The 12,001-nt window shown below is 47.4% G+C and overlaps 1 protein-coding gene across 1 annotated transcript in view; it reads right to left on the bottom strand.

The window, feature by feature from the left end:
• Window positions 1-11,675, bottom strand: part of PI15 (peptidase inhibitor 15) — a 70,644-nt gene extending 58,969 nt beyond the window's left edge. The window contains exon 1 of the mRNA XM_075589021.1: window positions 11,409-11,675. The gene's annotated coding sequence lies outside the window, so the exon portion shown is untranslated. The remainder of the gene's footprint in view (window positions 1-11,408) is intronic.
• Between the last annotated feature and the right edge of the window lie 326 nt (window positions 11,676-12,001).

Raw genomic sequence — 12,001 nt, forward strand, 5'->3', positions numbered from 1 at the left:
TGGTTTCACAACAGATAGAAAAATGGGGAGACATGTGGATGGACCAGGTGGTTCTTTCCTGTTGTAAACTTCTAATTTGTATGTATGTGTAGCACCCTTAGGATATGCTAGATCAGAGGTGTGCAACATATTTTTCAATGTAGTCACAGGTGTGGCGAATGAGAAGGGAAAATCGCCACACCATGCTTTTCGTTTACTCGCTTCATTAAAAAAATTTTGCTCCCATAAAAAATAACAGTTCAAGGTCAGGTCTAGACTCCAACAGAAGGCAGAGGGGAGTATTGGATGGCTATGTTATGTCAAGGACTCATTCAGAAAGTGGAAACCAGCACACGCCATCAGGAAAAAGTTTATTTTACTGTGGGAGCTAGCAAACTATAATTCGCCATACTTCCATGGTCAATTCACCACTTGTGGCTATTGGCGACAGTGTTGCCCACCTCGGTACTAGAGTTTTCTTAGCGAGTCTTGGTCCATACAGAGAGTTAAGGGGTTACTTCCTTTACAGGCCCTAGTATGTAACTAACCTTAAGTAACCAATTTCGTGTGGCTTATTGTATGTTGGAAATCACTTAGCACAGTGATTGGCTAGTTATTCCCTTCTAGGAGGTACTAGCAAACATCAACCCTTTAGGGGATGATTTAGTTAAAGTAAACCTTATCTTATCCATCCCAGCAACAGGGGTGGGGACAAAGGTTATAAATGTTTGGGACCTGGATATTTTCCTCAGATCCCAGGAGGAACAAGAGGAAGGGGTCTCCGGTGCTCTCCTTGCCTTGTAAAAGGGTGAGCAATGTTTCCTGTTTTCTAAGTTAGGGTAAGTCTCCCAGTATCAGGGGACCATAGAGACATAGCACTAGAAATAAATCCTGCTACAGTAGGGAGTAGGTTCCTCACTGCAGGGCTTATGAAGGAGACCTGGGAGGGACTGCTAGAAGGTAGAAGGTTCCAGTTCTGTCCTAGACAGTAGAAAAAAGCTTGAAGGGAAGCTGATCTACTACAAACCTCATGGTTTAGGAAACCTCAGTGCAAGTGTCTAGTAACTCTTGAAAACCTGTCCTGTTGTTGACCGGAAGTTGCCTGTTAATAAAGTTAAGAAAAAGTTCCTGGTGCCCTTTTTCTGAATTTCTGCTCACCACCCCAGCCCTGCACGAAGGTCCAGCACCCTGGGATTTAAGGTAAAACCGCTGAGCCTCACACACACAGTTTGGGACTGTTTTGGTGTGGCCCCTCTGCATCGGCCAGGGGTAGAGGTGTTATATATGTGTAGCCAGGTCCCCCAGTTCACCCTTATCTCTGCACTGCTGGGAGAATAGGGAATGTTGCAGCGCGTGCAGGGAGTGCTCCGGAGCACCGGAGGCTCTGCGGTGACCCGAGTGTTCAGGGCGCCGCCATGTTGGATATTCACGCATGCGTGGTGCGGCCGTAGAGGGGGTGATGGAGGAAAGGTCGCGCATGAGCGGTAGGGGTTGTGGAAGCCCGCAAAACAGGAACCAATCCTGTAGGGCGTAGCGCACGGGACTACAAGTCCCAGGAGCCTCAGCGAGACCAGGTGACGCCAGGGAGCCTATAGGGCGGCTGAATTTCGCGGGAGGAAGAGTTAGGAGGTTGCGCAGGGGAGCACGTAGGGAGGGAGGACCCGGAGGAGGAAGGAGAAGGAGCTCTGTGTGTAGGGAGGCAAGTAGCCCCTACACTAGGCCCTATACCCCTGGCCCAGTTAGACCCTGAGTCACAGTCAGTGAAGTTGATGCAGGGACAGTCCTTAGGATAGGAACCTGCCCCATTAGAGCAAGCAAGAGGAGTGTTATTCCCCGAGACTGTCGCGGTACTATAACAGAGGTTTGGGCTCAGACCTCTGCAAGCGCAGCAGCCGACCGAGTGGGATCGCCCTGGAAGGTATCCCTGGAGTATCTTCATCGTCGGATCCTTTGTGAAGCCCGTTTGCAGGTCCGAGCGCTGGAGCGCTCGGCAGGTAACATCCACAAGTGCACCAACTATAAAACCAGAACATAGTGGCTGCGCAGTCACACACACACATACCGCACTTTGGGGGTGGGATTGTGGTGTGGGGAAACTGGACACGGTGTGGGTACACGGTGAAGGGGTCGCGTCCTGCGAGACGCGTTAGTTATAGTGTCTCTTATACAGAGGGACACTCACTGTATGACATGCAAGGTTATGGTTATCATTAGTAAAGTCAATGTTTCTTTTATATGCTGTGTGCGTAGTGTTACATTATTGTCCTGTGAGGAACCACTCCCGCTTTGCTGGGAGCCGTCACAGGTGGAGGCGCTGCACTTGGTAAGAGGTTATCTGTATTCATATGTGTTGCCCCAGGCTCTCCGCGGCGGATGCTTAGGCCCTGCGAGCCAACAGGTTAAACAGCATTGGTAGCGCACTGTATTCAGCAGGAAACAGGGCTACATATGTATATAAAAATAGCGCCAACAATGTACACAGTGCTTTGCCAGATTACAATACAAGCCCTTGAATTAGAAGTAATGGAGATAAGTGCAACAGGGGAATGACCACATAAGGCAAAGAGAGACCATTTCCATAGAGCTTACAATCAAAGTGGTATGTTGGAAGACTTCATGACACAGTAGGAGTAAAAGTGCATTATTAAAAGTGCAGTCAAAGGCATCTGGAAGTCATGGTAGAGGTGTAAATATTGTAATGAGATGCTTCTTTTAAGACATGAATTTTAAGTGGATAAGGGAAACTCCCTTAATTGGGTGCTCCATATACCCACAGTGCTGCTATATATAGGCAATTGATAATATCATTTAGAGCAGGGTTAACATCCTCTTTAGCAGTAACATCAGCAACTTGAATATCCCAAATCAGAGAGAAACAATGAAAAAGCCAAAGTCCATTCAATGAAGGGAGGCAGCCTTCTAACCTATCCGGTGAGTTTTTTTAACTCCATCCGGTGGTCCCACTGCGTGTGGGCCGGTATTAGCCTCTCATAACTTCAGAAGAAATGTAAGAGTATATACTCACACTTTGAGTTCGTTCTTTACTTCGTTTCTCTCTGCTCGGGTAAGCTGGATTATCCCCTGCTCCGTCGCGTGCATCAGTTCCAATGGTAAGGCAATAGTGGGTAAAGAAATAGAATGAGCACTGCTGCTTGAATAGGCTGGAGGCAAGGTGCTTAATAAAAAAACTTTATTCCGGCATACAAGCCAAGGTTAAAAGCCACATGAGGAGAATCCTCCTCATGTGGCTTTTAAGACATGAATTTTAACCTGGATTTTAAATGTGGAAAGTGAACGAGCAGAAAAGCATTTTATCAGTAGGAAGAGATTAGAAAAAAAGGTTTAAGATCTGTAAATATGTAGGTAAAAGGTGCAAAGATGAGACAATCTTTGGTTGAGCGTAAAAGTGAGTGAGTGTAATGAGATATCAGAATTGAGATATATGGACATGTAGAGGAATGTTGAACCTTGATAGACCAGAGAAAACCTAGCACGGTAGATAAGGAATACTCCCGCAGATGACGAGGGCGCTCAAGGATATACACAAAATCTAAAAAACTATTTATATAAATATGGTTCAATACACAAAAATTCAAAATTATTCAAATAAAGAACATCCCCTACAACAGGCCTGCCCAACTCGTAATGTAAGAAGGGCCAAACTGCTCCAAGGAAAAAAAATTTGGGCCGCACGGGTAAAATCATCATCATCATCATCATCATCATCATCATCTCTCCTCCAGCACCTCTGATCATCATCATCATCCTCATATCTCCCCCAGAACCCCTCACTATCAACCTTTACGATACTCCCCATCTATCTCTCATACCTCCATCTCTCCCCCTCATCCACACAAAACCCCCTTCCACATCAAACACACAATACCCCCCTCCACATCAAACACACAATACCCCCTCTACATACCCACAGCAGATTCCATGTCAGCAGCCCCCCCCCCAAGTCAGCATCCCCCCAAGTCAGCATCCCATGTCAGCAGCCCCCCGCCAAGTCAGCATCCCCCCCAAGTCAGAATCCCATGTCAGCACCCCCCCCCAAGTCAGCATCCCATGTCAGCAGCCCCCCCATGTCTCTCTTCCCTCAATATGACACTCTCTCCCCCTCCCCTCAATATGACACACTCTCCCCTTCCCCTCAATATGACACTCTCTCCCTCTCCCCTCAATATGACACTCTCTCCCCCTCCCCTCAATATGACACACTCTCCCCCTCCCCTCAATGACACTCTGTCCCCCTCCCCTCAATATGACACACTCTCCCCCTCCCCTCAATATGACACTCTCTCCCCCCCCCTGCAACTCACACCATTCCCCCCCCCCCTGCTACTCACACCACTCTCCCCCCTCACAAGGAAAACAGAGTCGGGCCCCACAGGCCATTTCAGCAGCCCCGCACAGCCCATATTAGCAGCCCCCCACAGCCCATATCAGCAGCCCCCCACAGCCCATATCAGCAGCCCCCTCAGCCCATATCAGCAGCCCCCCAGTTCATTTCAGCAGCCCCCCACAGTAGCCCCCCACAGCCCATATCAGCAGCCACCCAGCCCATTTCAGCAGCCCCCCAGCCCATTCCATTTCAGCAGGCCCCCCCATATGTCAGCAGTCCCCCACTTCCCTCCCATGTCAGCAGCCCCCCACCCATGTCTGCAGCCCCCTCCCATGTCTGCTGCCCCCTTTCATGTCTGCAGCCCCCCTCCCATGTCAGCAGCCCCCCACCCCCCTCCCATGTCAGCAGCCCCCCACCCATGTCTGCAGCCCCCCTCTCATGTCTGCAGCCCCCCACCCCCTCCCATGTCTTCAGTCCTCCACCCATGTCAGCAGCCCCCCACCCATGTCAGCAGCCCCCCACCCATGTCAGTAGCCCTCCACCCATTGAGCAGCTGCCCACCCATGTCAGCAGCCCCCCTCCCATGTCAGCAGCCCCCCACCCCCATACATACCTGGTGATGGCAGGGAAGCGCGAGGGATGCACGCTCTAGCAGCAGATCCGGAAGTTCCGGGTCGCGCTACACTGCTAGAGCGCGTCCCCGGGCTGGAGAAGGGAGGTTAGGGGAGAGCAGGGGAGAGCGCGCACAGACACGGCTGGAGCACACTCCTACTGGAGCGCGTCGAGGGGGGTGAAGAAAGGGGGGATGAAGGGGATCCGTCGCGGGCCACACGGGGTGCCCCGGCGGGCTGCATGTGGTCCGCAGGCCGTATGTTGTGCAGCCCTGCCCTACAAGAACACCCAAAAATAAAACAAATCATTACAAAATTAACAAAATACCTAATCATGAGGGACCATACAGTATGTCTTGAGGGGAAGACACACAGACCCCCTCAAGAAATACAGATGTAGCGGAATCCAAGTTCCCCTTGCGCGTCACTTGTAGGAGTGGACCGCAGTCCAAGTGCAGCTGGGATTGCGGACAACCAAAAACCTGGTCCAGCGCAGGGGGAATTTCCCATAAAGATTAACACAGCAGAGACTGCAGGGAACAATTGGAACAGGAGATAGAAGATGACGCTGAGCTTCAGAGGTCTCTATTTGCAGCTTACTCTGAGTCCAGAACTTTGGAGAAGACAGATCGTCTCTTACGGAATGATTTGGAGTACCTGAGGACTGATATGGAGATGGCAAATACTTTAATTGGTGCTATGGTTGAGAAACAGAGCCATTCCGGTGAAATTATTGCTGACCTGTAAGCAGAAGTTTGAGGAGGCTAAGGTCAGAACTGATTATTAATATGTATGGAACATCAGGGATTATTTACCAATCTGCTTCCTTACACTTTTAGATTTGGAAACGAAATACTCTGCTGATCAATATTTTTTTATTTAGCTTAAATCCAATCTTATTTGCATTAAGTTTAAAAAACAAAATATGCGTACCGAACTGTTAAGGTAAAAAAAATATATATATATTGTGAATGTATATTTTTTGACAGCGCCTACACGTGTACCAGCCTCACAGCAATATATCCCAGTGGCAAACAGATCGTTCAAATTGCTAACACAGATGACCTGTATATTAAATATAATTTGTTATATATTGTAATGAACAAAATATATATTTGAAACTCAGGTGATAATATTAATAAGTGAGTGTGAAAAAATAACTATAGAAAAATACAAAATGATGTAAAAAACAAAAAAACATATAATTGAAAAAACACAAATCTAAATATATGAATAATAAAAATTTATAAAAAAAACTATATTGTTAAAAAATATATAATTAATCTGTGAAAAAAAATTATATTGAATAAAAAACAATAAAAAATGATAAAAAAAATGATTGTGTTCCTTCACGTTATAGATGAATCTCTTTGTAAGAATTTCAAAACGGCCGGGCTGCTTCTTCTTTGGGGTCTGCAACCTCCCAGCAGATCTAGTAGAGAAAAAAGAGAAAAAGCGCCCGATCCATGTGTAAAATCCAAATACAAAGTTTTTAATAAGGAATGACAATACAAATGCACACGCACAATTTGTTAATGCATTAAAAGCATTGTATGGGTAAACTTATGCCAACATGTATCTGCTCGCCGCCTGCTTGTTTCATGACGTCAGTCTTCACTGCTACCGGTGCACCACGAAGAATCGTCCCTCCGGCAATTCAGACCGACAGTCTATGGTTCCAATCACGTAAGTAGATTAGTCCGTGCGGCTTAGGAAAAGACTTACTCTTGCTGGCAGAAGGCGTATGAGCTTAGTCCGCCACCGTAGTTTCAGAAAACCACGTGCCCTACGCGTTTCTTCCGTTAACGGATTTCATCAGGGGATGACGTGTATTCTCATTGGGCTGCTATTTAAGAATATCTTTGACCAATGGCCGTCTGTGAATGAAATTGCGCCCCATTATCATAAAAATGAGATAATCTGTGTCAGCAATAATATGTGCAATACTGACTAATTGCTAAATAACAGATTTAAAGCTATACATTGTACAATATTACAAAAAGAAAGATAACATTAAAACAGAGTATGTTAATACCTATATAAAACTATACAAAAACATGTTAGGACTATTAGTATATATATATATATATATACAACTGCAGTTTGATCAATTGTATCCCATTGTATTTCAATGACTATATTGATCTTCAATTGGCAACTTTATTATAAGTATAAATTAATAGCCATTTGCAGCTGTATAAATATGTATTTGTAAAGTAAAATTATTGGATTATGTTATCTTAATTTTATATGATTGCAGAGACATCAATAAACTATCAATCATATGTTAATAATTGAATGGTGTATACTTGATTCTGAATAAATGTATTCATATGGTTGGTAATATTATTAGTTATTAAAATATAATTCCTTATATCATTATAAGATAGGCTTTTTGGGATAGTATAGATGTGACAATTAGATATTCAAATGTTATTAGTCATAAATAATTCTAAACAAATATCATATTTAATTTTAGATTACCATTTTCATAATGAATTTTCAAATCACATTTTACAATTATGAATATACAATTGCCAATAAAATTATAAATAAAAATGAAAATACAAATAATAATGATAAAACAAAAGAAGAAACAAAAAATTAAACATAAATTACCAAGGTGTTCAATTGAATACAAACAAACAACATGTATCTGTATTTGTAATTAATCAATTCAACTTCAATGAAGCAACAATTGCAATTTGAAAAATAAACAATAAAAGAATTTCCATTATTCTTTAACAAATATAGGGGCTTATGCAGAGAGGATAGAGAAGGGAAATAGCGCCATCTTTTGGCGAAAATACGCACCAGAGAAGCTTGTCCTGCAGAGAACATGGCGAGATTCACAAAATCCGCCACAGCAGGTTTGTTTACTTTAAAATTAGCCAAACACGTGGCGAGAACGGTAAATTCGCCATGTTCAGATAGGGTGGTATGCCAGTAGCATCGAAGCGCTGGAACGCGCCATTCTGCCCTATAATATGGCGTGTTCCAGGTCGCCAGAAATACTTGGCAAATTTCTGCATACGCCCATAAGTTACGCCAATTCTGTGGCTATTTTCCTGCCGTTTTCACATTAAATAACGTTCCTCTCTGATTAAGCCTAATAATGTGTAATTTAAGGAACACTGGTGGGATCAATCGAGCAATTCTAATATTATTAGTTGACACAATAAAGACAAAATCTACCAAATTAATATTCATTGATTGATATCAAAGCACTCCAATAATGAACCTAATTTGATGTAAAAAATAAAAATAAAAAAATAAAAAAAATATATATAATGATAAATGATAAATAAATAAACATCAAATGGACTATGCCACAAAGCCCCGTCAATGACTGAGACTATACTGTTCTGTATAAATCGTTAGTTAGCTGTAATTCAATACTCTAGGATAACATAATTCTCCAATGAATACCCTGTTGTAATAAATCCACGATACATACCAAACAGAGACATACAAAAAACTCCAATAAATGGATCGTATAATATAGAAAATTCTATTATAATCAAATTTCTCTTTTTGAAATTATTAGAGGGATCGCCAAAGAAAGAAGGAAAGAGGATAAGCCACATCAGTCAATCCAGACAATAATCTATACCAAATATAGTGAAAAATTATATATATGTGATTTAAATTCCATATTATACATTTTTTTGCAAATAAAGATATTTTTTCTATTATGTGTATTGTGCTAATTTATGTGATGTACTTATATTGTGAATATCATGAATTAAATTTATTTAACCATAAAGTAATAATTAAACTTATATAATGTATAAAAAATCTTATTTTATCTATTTAATGAACCTATATGTGATGAATATCTATTTAATGATAATGTGATTATACTAATATAGTTGTGATTTAATTTACTAAATGATAAATCCAGCCAAACGCCTCCCATAGTCACTCCTAGACAAAAAACAGAGGGAACATGCTAAACATGTTCATGTTCATCTCATTTGTTGGAGATATGAGCAAGGAGACCTCTCTACACTATAGTGCTTGTATTGATGCAATCATTGAGGCCCTTTGGACTCAATGTGTCGAGCACATAAATCCAATAGGTCTCTCGAGTGTTTAATCTTTTGTATCTGTCACCACTTAGCAGTTTAGGTGGCATAAGCTCCAATCCTGATACAGATAATGAAGAAGGGTCTTTGTTATGTTTCTCAAGATAATGTCTTGACAAACTATAATTGAGCATGCCATGGATAATGTTTCGCCTATGTTCCAATATGCATGTCATGTAGAAAATAAATTTGAGGCATTACAGCAGGCCTGCACAACTCGTAAAGTGCGAAGGGCCGAACTGCTCCAAGGAAAAATAAATTGGGCCGCACGGGTAAAATCATCATCATCATCATCATCATCATCATCATCATCATCATCATCATCTCTCCTCCAGCACCTATAATCATCATTTTCATATCTCCCCCAGAACCCAACACTATCAACCATTGCGATACTCCCCATCTATCTCTCATACCCCCATCTCTCCCCCTCACCCACACACAATACACCCCTCCACATCAAACACACAATACCCCCCTCCACATCAAACACACAATACCCCCCTACACACCACACACATCCCACCCCCCCGTGCAGCTCACATCCCACCCCCCCTGCAGCTCACATCCCTCTCCCCTGCAGCTCACATCCCTCTGCCCCCTTGCACCTCACATCCCTCTGCCCCCTTGCACCTCACATCCCTCTCCCCCCTTGCACCTCACATCCCTCTCCCCCTTGCACCTCACATCCCTCTCCCCCCTTGCACCTCACATCCCTCTCCCCCTTGCACCTCACATCCCTCTCCCCCCTTGCACCTCACATCCCTCTCCCCCCTTGCACCTCACATCCCTCTCCCCCTTGCACCTCACATCCCTCTCCCCCCTTGCACCTCACATCCCTCTCCCCCCTTGCACCTCACATCCCTCTCCCCCCTTGCACCTCACATCCCTCTCCCCCCTTGCACCTCACATCCCTCTCCCCCCTTGCACCTCACATCCCTCTCCCCCCTTGCACCTCACATCCCTCTCCCCCCTTGCACCTTACATCCCTCTCCCCCCTGAACCTCACATCCCTCTCCCCCCTTGCACCTCACATCCCTCTCCCCCCTTGCACCTCACATCCCTCTCCCCCCTTGAACCTCACATCCCTCTCCCCCCCTGAACCTCACATCCCTCTCCCCCCCTTGCACCTCACATCCCTCTCCCCCCCTTGTACCTCACATCCCTCTCCCCCCCTTGCACCTCACATCCCTCTCCCCCCCCTTGCACCTCACATCCCTCTCCCCCCCTTGCACCTCACATCACTCTCCCCCCTTGGGTGGGTGACAGTGACTGGGTGACAGTGACTGGGTGACAGTGACTGGGTGGGACACAGTGACTGGGTGGGACACAGTGACTGGGTGGGACACAGTGACTGGGTGGGTGGGTGACAGTGACTGGGTGGGTGGGTGACAGTGACTGGGTGGGTGGGTGACAGTGACTGGGTGGGTGGGTGACAGTGACTGGGTGGGTGACAGTGACTGGGTGGATGGGTGGGTGACAGTGACTGGGTGGGTGGGTGACAGTGACTGGGTGGATGGGTGGGTGACAGTGACTGGGTGGGTGACAGTGACTGGGTGGGTGACAGTGACCGTGGGTGGGTGACCTTTGACAGTGACTGGGTGGGTGGGTGACAGTGACGGGGTGGGACACAGTGACTGGGTGGGACACAGTGACTGGGTGGGACACAGTGACTGGGTGGGACACAGTGACTGGGTGGGTGACTGGGTGGGTGGGTGACAGTGACACTGACAGTGACTTGACAGTGACTGGGTGGGTGACAGTGACTGGGTGGGTGACAGTGACTGGGTGGGTGACAGTGACTGGGTGGGTGGGTGACAGTGACTGGGTGGGTGGGTGACAGTGACTGGGTGGGTGACAGTGACTGGGTGGGTGACAGTGACTGGGTGGGTGGGTGACAGTGACTGGGTGGGTGGGTGACAGTGACTGGGTGGGTGGGTGACAGTGACTGGGTGGGTGGGTGACAGTGACTGGGTGGGTGACAGTGACTGGGTGGGTGACAGTGACTGGGTGGGTGGGTGACAGTGACTGGTGGGTGACAGTGACTGGGTGGGTGGGTGACAGTGACTGGGTGGGTGACAGTGACTGGGTGGGTGACAGTGACTGGGTGGGTGACAGTGACTGGGTGGGTGGGTGACAGTGACTGGGTGGGTGGGTGACAGTGACTTGACAGTGACTTGATGGGTGGGTGACAGTGACTGGGTGGGTGGGTGACAGTGACTGGGTGACAGTGACTGGGTGACAGTGACTTGACAGTGACTGGGTGGGTGACAGTGACACTTGACAGTGACTGGGTGGGTGGGTGACAGTGACTGGGTGGGTGGGTGACAGTGACTTGGGTGACAGTGACTTGGGTGACAGTGACTAACAGTAACAGTGACTTACCTTGACCCGGGTGGGTGCAGGTTGCCGCCGGACGCTTGCTCCTCCTGCCCCCGATATCCCTGCGGCAGCTGCCTGGGACGGGAGGTGGGCTTGGGGGCGTGGGAGGGGGGGGAGGAGGGCACGGGAGGTGAGCTCGTGGGGGACGCGAGAAGCTGGCCGCGGAGGGAAGCGGTGAGAAGCAGGCCGCAGGAGGAGCTGAATTATTTAATTATTACTTCCCCCTCCGCCCCACGTTGGGAGCAGGGGGGGGGGAGCGGGCCCGCAGAGGAGCTGCGTGTTGCTTCCCCCTCCGCCCCACGTTGAGAGCAGGGGGGGGGAGCAGGGGGGGAGCAGGGGGGGAGCAGGGGGGGGGAGCAGGGGGGGAGCAGGGGGGGGGAGCAGGGGGGGAGCAGGGGGGGGGAGCAGGGGGGGAGCAGGGGGGGAGCAGGGGGGGGGAGCAGGGGGGGAGCAGGGGGGGGGAGCAGGGGGGGAGCAGGGGGGGGAGCAGGGGGGGAGCAGGGGGGGGGAGCGGGCCCGCAGAGGAGCTGTGTGTTGCTTCTCCTTCCGCCCCACGTTGGGAGCAGGGGGGGGGAGCGGGCCCGCAGAGGAGCTGT

The sequence above is a fragment of the Ascaphus truei genome, chromosome 2 (genome assembly GCF_040206685.1).
Source record: "Ascaphus truei isolate aAscTru1 chromosome 2, aAscTru1.hap1, whole genome shotgun sequence".
In the NCBI taxonomy this organism is placed as follows: domain Eukaryota; kingdom Metazoa; phylum Chordata; class Amphibia; order Anura; family Ascaphidae; genus Ascaphus; species Ascaphus truei.